Below are 15,142 nucleotides of genomic sequence, written 5' to 3' on the forward strand. Positions count from 1 at the left end.
GTAAGTCATAGAAACGCGTTGGTACAACACAGGATAAGCAAAGTAACTGTTACATAAGCTAGTTTGTAAGGTCAAATTCTATAATATGAAAGCTCATGTTGCATATAAAATTTTGTATGGTTACATAACTATTGAGTAAATGAGTTACATCAAACTTAAGTTCCCAGTTATGGGAAAGTGCATTCACATTTACAATATTCAAGTAATTAACCTAAAATGGGAAGCCTAACTAGTATTGAGCACTGCCCTGCTAGAGTTATTGTATCCAGATTCTAGGAAAAAATAAAAGATGTTGGAAGCTAAGTGTGTTTCCTGTCACTTAAATAGAAATTCACTTTCTATAGGAATTTTCATCTAATGAGCAAGGTTGGGTAGAGAGAAGAACATTGCCACCCAGGAGATTAAAACAGTTTAAAGAGGTATGATCGTAAATACTAAGGTCTGTTTGGGACTGAGTGTAGGCGAAGCTTAAATTCTAGTTTGAAAATGTTTTATGAAGTTCCATTTTAAAAAGTACTTACTGGAAAGGAACATTGGAAGATTATAATTTGAAAGTTGCTGAAATTTGACATTTGGGCAGGGTGAAAACAGCTCTTAACTATAATAATTTGGTAACCTGTAAATTGCAAGGGACTGGTCACAAAGGGGAAAAACTAGGTGGTCGCAGTTAATAGTAATTGATCTAGGGTATAACTGACAACTGTCTGATGTAAATACCTGGTTTTGATATTTGGTAAATCTGAACACTTGTGCATTTGAGGAAACAGTCTAATTCTGTGTTTGATATCTTTGCTTTTAGGATATGAAAGAGAAATTAAGGTAGCTGGAACTGGTGAAATCACCAGATACCTAATCCTACAGGCTTTTTTGGCTAATAGAAAGCATCCTGTAGGGTGTACACAGGTGAATTAACTGCAATTGGAGCATTTTTTTCTTTTTGAATTTTCCTGGGTAAAATGCTTTCTCACTTCTACATGAGGCCCTTGGTAAGGGCTCTAAATGATTAAAAGATTTTGTCCCCAGCTTGCCCCTTAATGTTTTGACAAGTAATAGTGTTTACTATGAAGATCAGAGGCAAGAATAGGATTTTTAAGCATTGCTGGCTAGTATAAATGGTAGCTGATAGACGCATATCTCACAGCTGTAGGATTTACCAAGGGATTTGACTTCCCCACAGTGAAGGTTTCACTGCAGAAAATTGCTTTTCATTAAATGGGAGAGTAGGGCAGTTTGCATACTACATGGATTCTAGTCTGTATGTAATTTCTTTGAGCACCACCTACTGGTAACTACAGTTTGAAACTTGGGATTTCTAGGTTCTGGATGAAGGAGTGTTTTGCTCACTTGAATTTTTTCCACTAATTGCCTTTCCATGTATATGAGCTGATTAACCAGCAGATTTATAAAACAAACTGGTGCTTGACCTTAAACCACATTTTATTTTTTTAAATATTTGGCTGCTCTGGGTCTTAGTTGGGGCATGTAGGATCTTCAGTTGCTGCATGCAGGACCTTTGGTTGTGGCATGTTGCGCCCCCTACGCTGGGAGCGCATGAGTCTCAACCACTGGACCACCAGAGAAGTCCCTAAACCACATTCTACATTGGCCAGCTGTTGAAATAACAGTGTAAGGACTCTCAGATGGAATCTTGTTGAAATTTGTTGCCAGGAATTCTGGTGTGATTTCAGAATATGAAAAGTGAGAAAGGCATTTTGGTTCAGGAGTTTAACAGATTGCCAGTAATGTGTATCTCATTTTCAAAAAAGTATTGTGAATACTCACCCTTTATTCCCAGAATAGTCTAGAATAAGTGAGTTTTGGCTAGATCAGAACTCAATAATTTTATGCTTATAATTCTCCTACAGTTAATTATTGATAATTTATCTCAAATCTCAGATGCATCAAGAGCTCAGCTATCTGGATGACACAACTTACTCTGAACTAATTAATCTGTTTCAGTGTGGTAATTTCAAAATGTTTTAACTGGAGACTGATGTGTAAATATTCCCGTGGCCCTCAAAACAACTGAAATCACCTTAGTTTTTTGAATATTTGTTTTAAATGTTCTTTTTTAGACAAAAGTGTAAATTGACTACGCCTTACAAATCTTGTTGGAAAGTGTCAATAATAAATTGCCAAATTAGGAGAGTGACTTTGAGGTCTGATGTTAGATGCAGTTTCTGAAGATGCAGCTTTTTCAAGAGCAAGAGCAATTCATCTGGTTATTTGAGTTCTGTCTGATGTGCCCAACAAAGGCTAACTGCCTAAGTGGTGAAGAGTTCTTGATTTTCAGTAATTTGCAGAATGTGGTGTAAAAATCTTGAATATTATCAGGACAGGACTATGGGTTTTCTTTTTATTAAAATGTATTTACCTTAGTTAACTTTTCCGCTGAGTTGAGCACTGAGCTCAAGAAGAAGCTGTTCCTGGCTGTATATTCACAGTTCCTGAAATGGGCAACTGTAGAAAAGGGGTGACAACTAATTTCTTGTGTGTCAAGATGCACTTTCATGTTATTCATTGATAGATGATGCTTGTCATTGTGAAATGCTGCAGAAATAAGTATAGTAGAGAATTAAAGTTACATTACAGTTAGGAACTGTGTCTTGAAGGGAGTGAACAGCATGAGTGCTCAATCCTGTGATTGGGGGAGAACATGCACTTTCATGAGACAGGGAAGAATAAGATGTATTTTCTTTTTTTTTTTTTTAACCTTCCTGAAATTTTCTTTTCCTGATCTGGTTTTACATTTCATGACTTGTGTTCTTTTTTCACTTCATCGGAGTCCTCTGTTACTTGCCAGCCTCTGGGAACTTCCATGACTAGTTAAGACTACAATTGAAGTTTGACATTGCTTGCTCAGTTGATAGTGATGTAGAAAAAAGAAAACTTTGTTAGGAAATTGCTACATGGCTCCTGAAAGATCACTGACCTCTGATCCAGTGGAAACCTTGAAAAGGTCATATGGCTTTGTCCTTTTCTAAATAGAAGGTTATGCTGTAGTCCTGCAGTCATCAGAAATGAGTGAAATAAGTAGTGAAATTATCATTTACCTTGGACAGCCCTCAGCAGGCCCGTGTATCTCTTAAGCATTTAGAGCTCAGTTTGTGGTCTCCGTGGGAAAAACATGACAACAAAGATACTGTTAAATTAATGTTACAATAACAAGTAAGCAAGAGTATTAGAAAACTGTTAATGTCACAATAATTACAAGTAAGCAAAGAGTTATTAGGAAACTTAGTAAGCAAGAGATTTAAGAAGTTTTCCCCATTTTTAATTGAGGTAACAACACTAAAATTCACCCTTTTAAAGTATGTAGTTCTGCAAGTTTTGATAAATGCAGTTCACAATCAAGGTATATAGAGTACTTCCATCACCCCTCCCCTTCCCCGAAATTCCTCTGTGCCCCTTTGTAGTCAGCCCCTCTTCTCTTCCTCTAACCCTTGGTAACCACTGACATATATTCTGTGCCTATAATTTTGTTTTGCAGCCATGTCACATACCTGGATTCATACAGTATGTAGCCTTTTGAGTGGTTTCTTTCATTTAGCATGATGCATTTGAGATTAATCTGTTTGGCATATATATCAGTAATCTGTTCCTTTTTAATGACTGTAAATTTGTTTACAGCTGAGGGATGTTGGTTGTTTCCAGTTTGGGATTAATTACGAATAAACTGCTATAAATATGCACATACAGGTTTGTGTGTGACTGTAGGTTTTCATTTTACTTGTTTAAATACTTAGGAGTGGGATTGCTTAGTTGTTGGCAAGCATATATACCTTACCTTTGTTAAGAAACTGCTGAACTGTTTTGCGAAGTGGATGAACTGTTAGTAATAGATTAAGTGAAATTTTATTTTTTTACTATTTAATTTTATTTTTTAAAATTTTTGGCTGTGTTGGGTCTTCGTTTCTGTGCGAGGGCTTTCTCCAGTTGCGGCAAGCGGGGGCCACTCTTCATCGCGGTGCACGGGCCTCTCACTGTCGCGGCCTCTCTTGTTGTGGAGCACAGGCTCCAGACGCGCAGGCTCACTAATTGTATCTCACGGGCCTAGTTGCTCCACGGCATGTGGGATCTTCCCAGACCAGGGCTCGAACCTGTGTCCCGTGCATTGGCAGGCAGATTCTCAACCATTGTGCCACCAGGGAAGCCCCTAAATTTTATTTTGATACTAATTTTTCAAGGAAGAAAGTTAATTTGACTAAGTGAGTGTTACACTGACATTTGTGCCTAGTGTTGTGAACAAAATGGACACAGTTCTTGCCCTTTGAGTTTATATAATATACTGGGGGAGCTGGGTACTAACTGAATAAGTAGATAATTTTGAGTTCTGGTGATGCTCTGAAGGGAAAGAGGATACTATGAGGGAGGAGAGTGAAAGGGACATAATTTAGGTTGGCTAGAGACGGTATTTGTCAGAAATAGCTGAGATCTGAAGGATAAGTAGAAGTTACTGAATTAGAGGATGTGAAAACATTGCATTACTTCTTAGACATCTCCATATATGAGGCTTACCTTGGCCTCGTAACAATTACATAGAATCAGAAAAGTCTAAGAAAACCTAAAAGCCTTTTAATGTAAACTACTCGGATCAACTTTGAATATATTCATTGAAATTTTTGCTTGATTACTTCATCAGTGTGTGTGGTGGTCATATTGGAGGGCAGAGACATCTCATTGAATCCTCACAACATTCTTTGTAGGGGCAGATACTATACTCTTATTACAGATGACAGACTGAGGGATGGAGAGGCTCCTAAATCATCCCATTGCTGGATGACATTTTTTCTTGATATTTACTTAAACTTGACTGCTGGTAATTAAAAATCATACCTATAAGACCCGAAGCAGCCAAAAAAAATCATACCTAGGCTATTCTTTTGGAATAATAGACAATGTCATTCCCTTTTCTGTAAGAACCACTAATTTACTTGAGGACACCAATGAATACTTAGTCACCTCTGAGCTAAACATTTGCAGTTCCTACAGCTGTTTCTTTTTTTTAATTGTAGTTGATTTACAACTGTTGTGTTAGTTTCAGGTGTACAGCAAAGTGATTCAGTTATAGCTATTCTTTTTTAGACTCTTTTTCCTTATAGGTTGTTAAAAATATTGAGGTTAGTTCCCTGTGCTATACAGTAGGTCCTTGTTGGTTATCTGTTTTTTTGTTTCTTTTTGTTTTTGGCCTCACCACGCAGCATGCGGGATCTTAATTCCCTGACGAGGGATTGAACCTGCACGCCCCCTGCGGTGGAAGCGCGGAGTCTTAACCACTGGACTACCAGGGGAGTCCCTGGGTATCTATTTTTCTTTTTTTGTATGATCCCATTTATATGAAATGTCTAGACTAAACAGAGCCATAGAGAAAGCAATGATTAAAAATGTTCTAAAATTTAGTGATGGTTACACAACTGTGGATGTACTCAAAAACATTGACTTGTATACTTTAAAGAGGTGAATGAATGTTGGGCTTCCATAGTGGCACAGTGGTTAAGAATCTGCCTGCCAATGCAGGGGACACGGGTTCGAGCCAGAGATCCCACATGCTGCGGAGCAGCTAAGCCTGTGCACCACAACTACTGAGCCCATGAGCCACAACTACTGAGCCCATGTGCCTGGAGCCTGTGCTCTACAACAAGAGACGCCACCATAATGAGAAGCCCGCACACCGCAACAAAGAGTAGCCCCCGCTTGCCGCAACTAGAGAAAGCCCGTGTGCAGCGACGAAGACCCAATGCAGCCAAAAAAAAATTTTTTTTTAAAAGAGGTGAATGTTATAGTATATGAATTATATCTCAAAAAGAACTTTTAAAAATGTTAGGGATCAGGAGAGCCCTGTGTCCTGTGGGCAAGTGTCCATCGTGGGTTGATTTTGCTGTCTTGTCTTTGATCAACACACTATACAAGGCTGTTGCTACAAATGTTGACGTCTTTCCTGGCCGTGATAGAGACCTCTCTGTGCAGTTGGGAGGCCTCAGTTCCCCTGAATAGGCTGATACCGGTGGGGGAGTGCGGTTGTGTGTGTGGGAATATGGCTTGTGAACAAAAGTGACGTGGAGTAGCATCACCTGTGTACCAGGCCCTGGCTGGCTTCAGGTGTGCGTGAGCAGGGACAGGATGGAAGGTGTCCCAGCTTTCTATGCTAAATGCCTCTTAATCACCCCAAGAATTATCCTCTCATGGTTCGGGGGGCGTCCCCTGGGCTCAGCTAGACCAGTTCTTCCTCAGGATTTCTCAGTTGCAGTCCAACCATGATAGGGCCTGGAGCTATCTAGAAGGCTTTCTCACACATTTGTCTGGCAATCGATGCTGGCTGGGACCTCAGCTGGAACTGTCAGCTGGAATACCTACCCCTGACCGTTCCATGTGGCCTGGGCTTCTTTGTAGCATGGCGGCTAGGTTCCAAGAGTGAGTATCCCAAGGGAACCAGGTAGTAGCCTTATTACCATTTATAGGACTCGGCCTTGGAATTCATATAACGTCACTTCTGCTGTAGTCACTGGCTCATGCCGTAGACCCCCAACTCTAGGTAAGAGGAGTGTCACCATCATGTTGTAGTAAGAGCATGTGGGAGGGGAGATGTTATGGTGACCATGTTTGGAAAATACCCTATTTTTTATGTAAAAGTGTGTGTATGTTAACACCAAACTCCTAACTTATCCCCCTACCTCCTACCCCTGTGAACCATACGCTTGTTTTCTATCTGTGGGTCTTATTTCTGTTTTGTACATAGGTTCATTGGTATCATTTTTTTTTTAGATTCCACATATGAGGGATATCATGATACTTGTCTTTGACTGACTTATATGGTAATCTCTAGGTCCATCCATGTTGCTGCAAATAGGTTTGTTTTTTTTTAATGTCTGAGTAGTAGTCCATTGTGTATATATACCATTATCTTCTTTCTCCAGTCATCTGCTGAAGGACATTTAGGTTGCTTCCATGTCTTGACTGTTGTAAGTAGTGCTGTTACGAACATAGGGGTGCATATATCTTTTTGAATTATAGTTTCCTCCAGATATATGCGCAGTAGTGGGATTGCTGGGTCATATGACAGCTCTCTTTTTAGTTTTTTGAGGAACCTCCATACTGTTCTCCATAGTGGCTGTATCAATTTACATTCCCACCAACAGTGCAAGAGTGTTCCCTTTTCTCCACACCCTCTCCAGCATTTGTTGTTTGTAGATTTTCTGATGATGCCCATTCTAACTGGTGTGAGGTGACACCTCATTGTAGTTTTGATTTGCATTTCTCTAATAATTAGTGATGTTGAGCAGCTTTTCATGTGCCTCTTGGCCATCTGTATGTCTTCTTTGGAGAAATGTCTATTTAGGTCTGCTGCCCATTTTTGGATTGGGTTGTTTCTTTAATATTGAGCTGCATGAGCTGTTTATATATTTTGGAGATTAATCCTTTGTCCGTTGATTCGTTTGCAAATATTTTCTCCGATTCTGAGGGTTGTCTTTTCGTCTTGTTTATGGTTTCCTTTGCTGTGCAAAAGCTTTTAAGTTTCATTAGGTCCCATTTGTTTGTTTACATTTCCATTACTCTAGGAGGTGGATCAAAAAAGATCTTGCTGTGATTTATGTCAAAGAGTGTTCTTCCTATGTTTCCCTCTAAGAGTTTTATAGTGTCCGGTCTTACATTTAGGTCTCGAACCCATTTTGAGTTGATTTTTGTGTATGGTGTTAGGGAGTGTAACACCCTAATTTCATTCTTTTACATGTAGCTGTCCAGTTTTCCCAGCACCACTTATTGAAGAGACTGTCTTTTCTCCATTGTATGTCCTTGCCTCCTTTGTCGTAGATTAGTTGACCATAGGTGCGTGGGTTTATCTCTGGGCTTTCTATGTTGTTCCATTGATCTATGTTTCTGTTTTTGTGCCACTACCATATTATCTTGATTACTGTAGCTTTGTAGTATAACCTGGAGTCAGGGAGTCTGATTCCTCCAGCTCCGTTTTGTTCCCTCAAGACTGCTTTGGCTATTCGAGGTCATTTGTGTCTCCATACAAATTTTAAGATTTTTTTGTTCTAGTTCTGTAAAAAATGCCATTGGTAATTTGATAGGGATTGCATTGAATCTGTACATTGCTTTGGGTAGTACAGTCATTTTCACAATATTGATTCTTCCAATCCAAGAACGTGGTATATCTCTCCATCTGTTGGTATCATCTTTAATTTCTTTCATCAGTGTCTTAGTTTTCTGCATACAGGTCTTTTGTCTCCCTAGGTGGGTTTATACCTAGGTATTTTATTCTTTTTGTTGCAGTGGTAAATGGGAGTGTTTCCTTAATTTCTCTTTCAGATTTTTCATCATTAGTGTATAGGAATGCAAGAGATTTCTGTGCATTAATTTTGTATCCTTGAACTTTACCAAATTTGATGAGCTTTAGTAGTTTTCTGGTGGCATCTTTAGGATTCTCTATGTAGAGGATCATGTCATCTGCAAACAGAGACAGCATTACTTCTTTTCCAGTTTGTATTCCTTTTATTTTTTTCTCTGATTGCTGTGGTTAGGAAACTATGTTGAATAGGTTGAATATTCAGCTATGTTGAATAATAGTGGTGAGAGTGGACATCCTTGTCTTGCTCCTGATCTTAGAGGAAATGCTTTCAGTTTTTCACCATTAAGAATAATGTTTGCTGTGGGTTTGTCATATATGGCCTTTATTATGTTGAGGTAGGTACTCTCTATGCCCACTTTCTGGAGAGTTTTAATCGTAAATGGGTGTTGAATTTTGTCAAAAGCTTTTTCTGCATCTATTGAGATGATCATATGGTTTTTATTCTTCAACTTGTTAATATGGTGTATCACATTGATTTGCATATATTGAAGAATCCTTGCATCCCTGGGATAAATCCCACTTGATCATGGTGTATGATGCTTTTAATGTGTTGTTGGATTCTGTTTGCTAGTATTTTGTTGAGGATTTTTGCATCTATATTCATGAGTGATATTGGTCTGTAATTTTCTTTTTTTGTAGTATCTTTGTGTGGTTTTGGTATCAGGGTGATGGTGGCTTCATAGAATGAGTTTGGGAGTGTTCCTTCCTCTGCAATTTTTGGGAAGAGTTTGAGAAGGATGGGTGTTAGCTCTTCTCTAAATGTTTGATAGAATTCACCTGTGAAGCCATCTGGTCCTGGACTTTTGTTTGTTGGAAGATTTTTAATCACAGTTTCAATTTCATTACATGTGATTGGTCTGTTCATATTTTCTCTTTCTTCCTGGCTCAGTCTTGGAAGGTTATACCTTTCTAAGAATTTGTCCATTTCTTCCAGGTTGTCCAATTTATTGGCATAGAGTTGCTTGTAGTAGTCTCTTAGGATGCTTTGTATTTCTGCAGTGTCTGTTGTAACGTCTCCTTTTTCGTTTCTGATTTTATTGATTTGAGTCTTCTCCCTCTTTTACTTGATGAGTCTGGCTAATGGTTTATCAATTTTGTTTATCTTCTCAAAGAACCAGCTTTTAGTTTTATTGATCCTTGCTATTGTTTTCTTTGTTTCTATTTCATTTATTTCTGCTCTGATCTTTATGATTTCTTTCCTTCTGCTAACTTTGGGTTTTGTTTTTCTTTCTCTAGTTCCTTTAGGTGTAAGGTTAGATTGTTTATTTGAGATTTTTCTTGTTTCTTGAGGTAGTCTTGTATAGCTATAAACTTCCCTCTTAGAACTGCTTTTGCTGCATCCCATAGGTTTTGAATCATCCTGTTTTCATTGTCATTTGTCTCTAGGTATTTTTTGATTTCCTCTTTGATTTCTTCAGTGATCTCTTGTTTATTTAGTAACGTATTGTTTAGCCTCCACATGTTTGTGTTTTTTACGTTTTTTTTCCCCTGTAATTCATTTCTAATCTCATAGCATTGTGGTCAGAAAAGATGCTTGATATGATTTCAATTTTCTTAAATTTACTGAGCCTTGATTTGTGACCCAAGATGTGATCTATCCTGGAGAATGTTCCATGCGCACTTGAGGAGAAGGTGTAATCTGCTGTTTTTGGATGGAATGTCCTACAAATATCAAGTCTGTCTGGTCTGTTGTGTCATTTAAAGCTTCTGTTTCCTTATTTATTTTCATTTTGGATGATCTGTCCATTGGTGTAAGTGAGGTGTTCAAGTCCACCACTATTGTGTTACTGTCGATTTCCTCTTTTACAGCTGTTAGCAGTTGCCTTACGTATTGAGGTGTTCCTATGTTGGGTGCATATATATTTATAATTGTTATATCTTCCTCTTGGATTGATCCCTTGATCATTATGTAGTGTCCTTCCTTGTCTCTTGTAACATTCTTTATTTTGAAGGCTATTTTATCTGAGTATTGCTACTCCAGCTTTCTTTTGATTTCCATTTGCATGGAATATCTTTTTCCATCCCCTCACTTTCAGTCCCTAGGTCTGAGGTGGGTCTCTTGTAGACAGCTTATATATGGGTCTTCTTTTGTATCCATTCAGTAAGCCTGTGTCTTTTGATTGGAGCACTGAATCCATTCACGTTGAAGGTAGTTATCGATATGTATGTTCCTGTGACCATTTTCTTAATTGTTTTGGGTTTGCTTTTGTAGGTCCTTTCCTTCTCTTGTGTTTCCCACTTAGAGAAGTTCCTTTAGCATTTGTTGTAGAGCTGGTTTGTTGGTGCTGAATTCTTGTAGCTTTTGCTTGTCTGTAAAGCTTTTGATCTCTCCATCGAATCTGAATGAGATCCTTGCCGGGTAGAGGAATCTTGGTTGTGGGTTCTTCCCGTCCATCACTTAAAGTGTATCATGCGACTCCCTTCTGGCTTGTAGAGTTTCTGCTGAGAAATCAGCTGTTAACCTTATGGGAGTTCCCTTGTATGTTATTTGTCATTTTTCCCTTGCTGCTTTCAATAATTTTTCTTTGTCTTTAATTTTTGCCAGTTTGATTACTATGTGTCTCGGCGTGTTTCTCCTTGGAAACTATCCGGTATGGGACTCGCTGTGCTTCCTGGACTTGGGTAGCTATTTCCTTTCCCATGTTAGGGAAGTTTTCGACTATAATCTCTTCAAATATTTTCTCTGGTCCTTTCTCTCTCTCTTCTCCTTCTGGGACCCCTATAATGTGAATGTTGTTGCATTTAATGTTGTCCCAGAGGTCTCTTAGGCTGTCTTCATTTCTTTTCATTCTTTTTTCTTTATTCTGTTCTGCAGCAGTGAATTCCACCATTCTGTCTTCCAGGTCACTTATCCGTTCTTCTGCCTCAGTTATTCTGCTATTGATTTCTTCTAGTGTAGTTTTCCTTTCAGTTATTGTATTGTTCATCTGTGTTTGTTTGTTCTTTAATTCTTCTACGTCTTTGTTAAACATTTCTTGCATCTTCTTGATCTTTGCCTCCGTTTTTTTCTGAGGTCCTGGATCATCTTCACTATCATTATTCTGAATTCTTTTTCTGGAAGTTTGTCTGTCTCCACTTCATTTAGTTGTTTTTCTGGGGTTTTATCTTGTTCCTTCATCTGGTACATAGCCCTCTGCCTTTTCATCTTGTCTGTCTTTCTGTGAATGTGGTTTTTGTTCCACAGGCTGCAGGATTGTAGTTCTTCTTGCTTCTGCTGTCTGTCCTCTGGTGGATGAAGCTTTCTAAGAGGCTTGTGCAGGTTTCCTGATGGGAGGGACTGGTCGTAGGCTACAGCTGTTTCTTGACGTAGATTCTTCCCATGCCGTTCTCCCTCACAGTTTATAGCTTTAAAGTGTTTTCACCAAAATTAAACATATTATGGCTGCGGATGCGTAAAAGACTGGTTTCTTAACCTAGAGTGTACCTTTATTAATGTGACCCAAGAGATAAAGTCACCTTGTTTCCTAAATTTCCTAGTTTCCTTAATTGATACATTTGGACTAGATGATCAGAGTGCTGCAAATGGGCAAATGTCCCTTTCTTCATCTAGCCAGTGGGCACGATACTATCTATCTCGTAAGATTGTTGTGAGGATGCAGCGAGTTAGTGGATTGGCCTACTGTAAGTAGCCAATAAAAGGTAATTTTAAAATTATTTATTATTTTTAATGTATTTATTTTTGGCTGCATTGGGTCTTCGTTGCCGTGTACAGTCTTTCTCTAGTTGCGGTGAGCGGGGGCTACTCTTCATTGCAGTGTGCACAGGCTTCTCGTTGGGGTGGCTTCTCGTTGCAGAACACAGGCTCTAGGCACGTGTGCTTCCGCAGTTGTGGCACGGGGGCTCAGTAGTTGTGGTTCACGGGCTCTAGAGCACAGGCTCAGTAGTTGTGGTGCACAGGCTTAGTTGCTCCATGGCATGTGGGATATTCCAGGAGCAGGGCTCCAAGCCATGTCCTCTGCTTTGGCAGGCAGATTCTTATCCACTGCATCACTTTGGGAAGTCCCAAAAGGGAACTTTTATTATTACAGTTGTTTGGAAGATCACAGTTACTTTCAGCAACTGCATTGTACTTGTGGATTATGGTAAACAAGCATTACCTGATAAATATATATACATATTTTTGGTATGATTCCATTTATATGATATGTCTAGAATAGGCAGATCCATAGAGACAAAGTTGATTGGTATTTGCCAGAGGCTGGCAGAGGGGGGAATAGGGAGTAACCTTTAATTAAGGGGTATGGGCTTTTTTTGGAGGGGGCAGTGATGATAATGTTCCAGAATTAAATAGTGATGATAGTTGTGCAACCTTGTGAATTTACTAAAAACCACTGAATTGTACATATTAAAAGGGTAAATTATATCATGAAAAAGAAAACGTGTATATATATGTACATATATATGTGAATATATAAAATGGCAGAAAACAGGAGTGACAGCCAGAGTCACTGTTACTAGGCTCCATCCTCAGCCCTCCATGCCTGGGCACAGCGGTGGGACACCCCTGCCCTCACTCTCACTGACCAGCCATGAGAACTGAGTCATTACCTGATTTTTTTAATATAAAATATATTTTAGGAAGATCTCCTTTAAACTGTATTGCATCGTTATTTTTTCTTTTTTTACAAATCTTTATTTTGGAATAACTTTAGATTTATAGAAAAGTTGTGAAGATAGGTAAGATTTCCCATCTATGCCTCACCTAGTTTGTTTCCCCTGATGTTATCATCCTGCATTACCACAGAACATTTATCAAAACTAAGAAGCCAACATTGGTTGTTACGGTTAATCTCCAGACTTTATTCAGATTTCGCCAGTTTTTTCTACTAATGGCCTTTCTTCTGTCCCAGGACCCAATCCAAGACACCGCTGTGTGATTAATTTTAAACACTCAGTTGTTGGGAGTTTATATTTACATCTCTGGTATACTTCATCATTTTGTTGAGATAATTCTGAATTTGGAGGCTGCTACCTAGCATGTTAAATAAAAGTGTGGACTTTGTCATTTACACATCTAATATTTTATGTTTCTGTAGTTTTACTTAAATTATTGATACGTACTAAACAAACCAGGTCCCAAAACAGGGGACTGTGGTATTGCACTAGAGAACTGCTGTTTAATTTTGATGGTCTCGCCAATTGCACATTCACTTAATTAATGCTATAACCTATGCCATCCTTTACCGTTTTAATCACAAGGTAGTCATAATGAAAATTGTTACAAATGCTTGGTTAAAGCAAGGTGAAGTAGGTGATAGCTTTAAATTTACTTACCCTTTTTGAGCACACACAAAAAATTTGCTCTGCCACTTAATAAAGTCACGGTGGGCGTGAAGTCTTTGTGTAAGGAATTTACATTTTCTATTTTAACCAATCATCGTTTCCCTAAGAGAGTTCAGGTACTTTTGGCTTTTTGTCAGACTTTACAACATACACAGTTTGGATACTGCCTTTGGCACAGTCTCTTTTGAGACATTGTGTAAAGTGTAGGTTATTGCTTGTGTAAAGCCAAATAGATTTTAAAATAGACTTTGTCAAAAGTAGGTAGTTTTGTTTATTCTAGTGAGAGTAACTGGTAGCAAAAGCCAAGACAAGGCTTTTCATACTACAAGCGTAGTATGATCCTGCAACTGTGGTTTCCATAGGTTAAGCAATGGATGGCTACTTAAAAAAAAAAAATCCACTTGGTTAAATTTTCAATAAAATCCTGTGGTTGCGAGAATACCCTAGTTGGTGTTGCACTAGTAGGGTTACCACATAAGCAGTCTGAGTTTGAGTTCCAGTCAGTGCTGTCTGGAGCCACCCAAGCTGAGGATGTGGTCCTCTCAGCCCGCTGGTGAGGGCATCTGCAACATTTTATGAGGCCTAGGTTGTAACCATTTAGATGTAAGGGGTGCAGCTATGTCATGGCAACAAAGCAAGGGCCTGACCCAGACTTGACCTGTAGCCCCTCACTTTAGCTATTGTCCTACCTTCCTGATTGACCCTTTGGACTTCTCTGTTTAGCCTCCTACAGGATTCTGTGTAGAAACTGGCAACTCAGTATAACGTCTAATGATAAATGATGTAGTTTTTATTCAGTCATGGTTGGGTGTAGAAAACATTTTCTCATACTGTCTTTATGTTGAGGTTAGGGAATGCATCTCTTGGAACTCAGTTTCTCATATTTTATATAACTCCTTATGGGTGTTCTTCAAAGCTCTGATAACTGTCTCTGAAGTGTGTTAAACTGCCCCCCCCCCCCGCTTGAGGTGGTTCTGTGTGAAATTGGAAATAACATCTGTAAGTTTCTTTTCATTGTTTGAAACACTGCATGCCTGCACACACGCACACAGTCTGATCTTGTATTAAATACAGTATAATCTAGAAATGTTTCCTTTTAAAGTTAGGCAGTGTGTTTTTTATGTATATTTATGCATTTTAAAATTTCAATTGGCCATGTATTAACAGGGTACAGACCAACTCTAAAAGAGAATTCAAAGAGCAACCAACAAAAGACTAAAAATGAATTAATTATGAGGCACTGGATTTTAAAAAAGAGTTGTTTAGTCTAGCAAACACTTGAAAAGCATAGCAACTCCATAAATGCTTAGCATGAAATGGTCAACAAAGGGTGGGAGTGGGAACTGAAGGTTAAGCCAAAAGAAACATTGTTTAGAAGGGATGGAGACACTTTTTATCCCGTGTAGGACCTCTGGGTAAGGAAAGGAGGACCTTTCCTTAGGAGGAAAAAACCCACTTGACAGAAAGGCATTGGGAAGTCAGAATACCTGAGATCCATGCTGAACAGCA

The sequence above is a fragment of the Pseudorca crassidens genome, chromosome 13 (assembly GCF_039906515.1).
Source record: "Pseudorca crassidens isolate mPseCra1 chromosome 13, mPseCra1.hap1, whole genome shotgun sequence".
In the NCBI taxonomy this organism is placed as follows: domain Eukaryota; kingdom Metazoa; phylum Chordata; class Mammalia; order Artiodactyla; family Delphinidae; genus Pseudorca; species Pseudorca crassidens.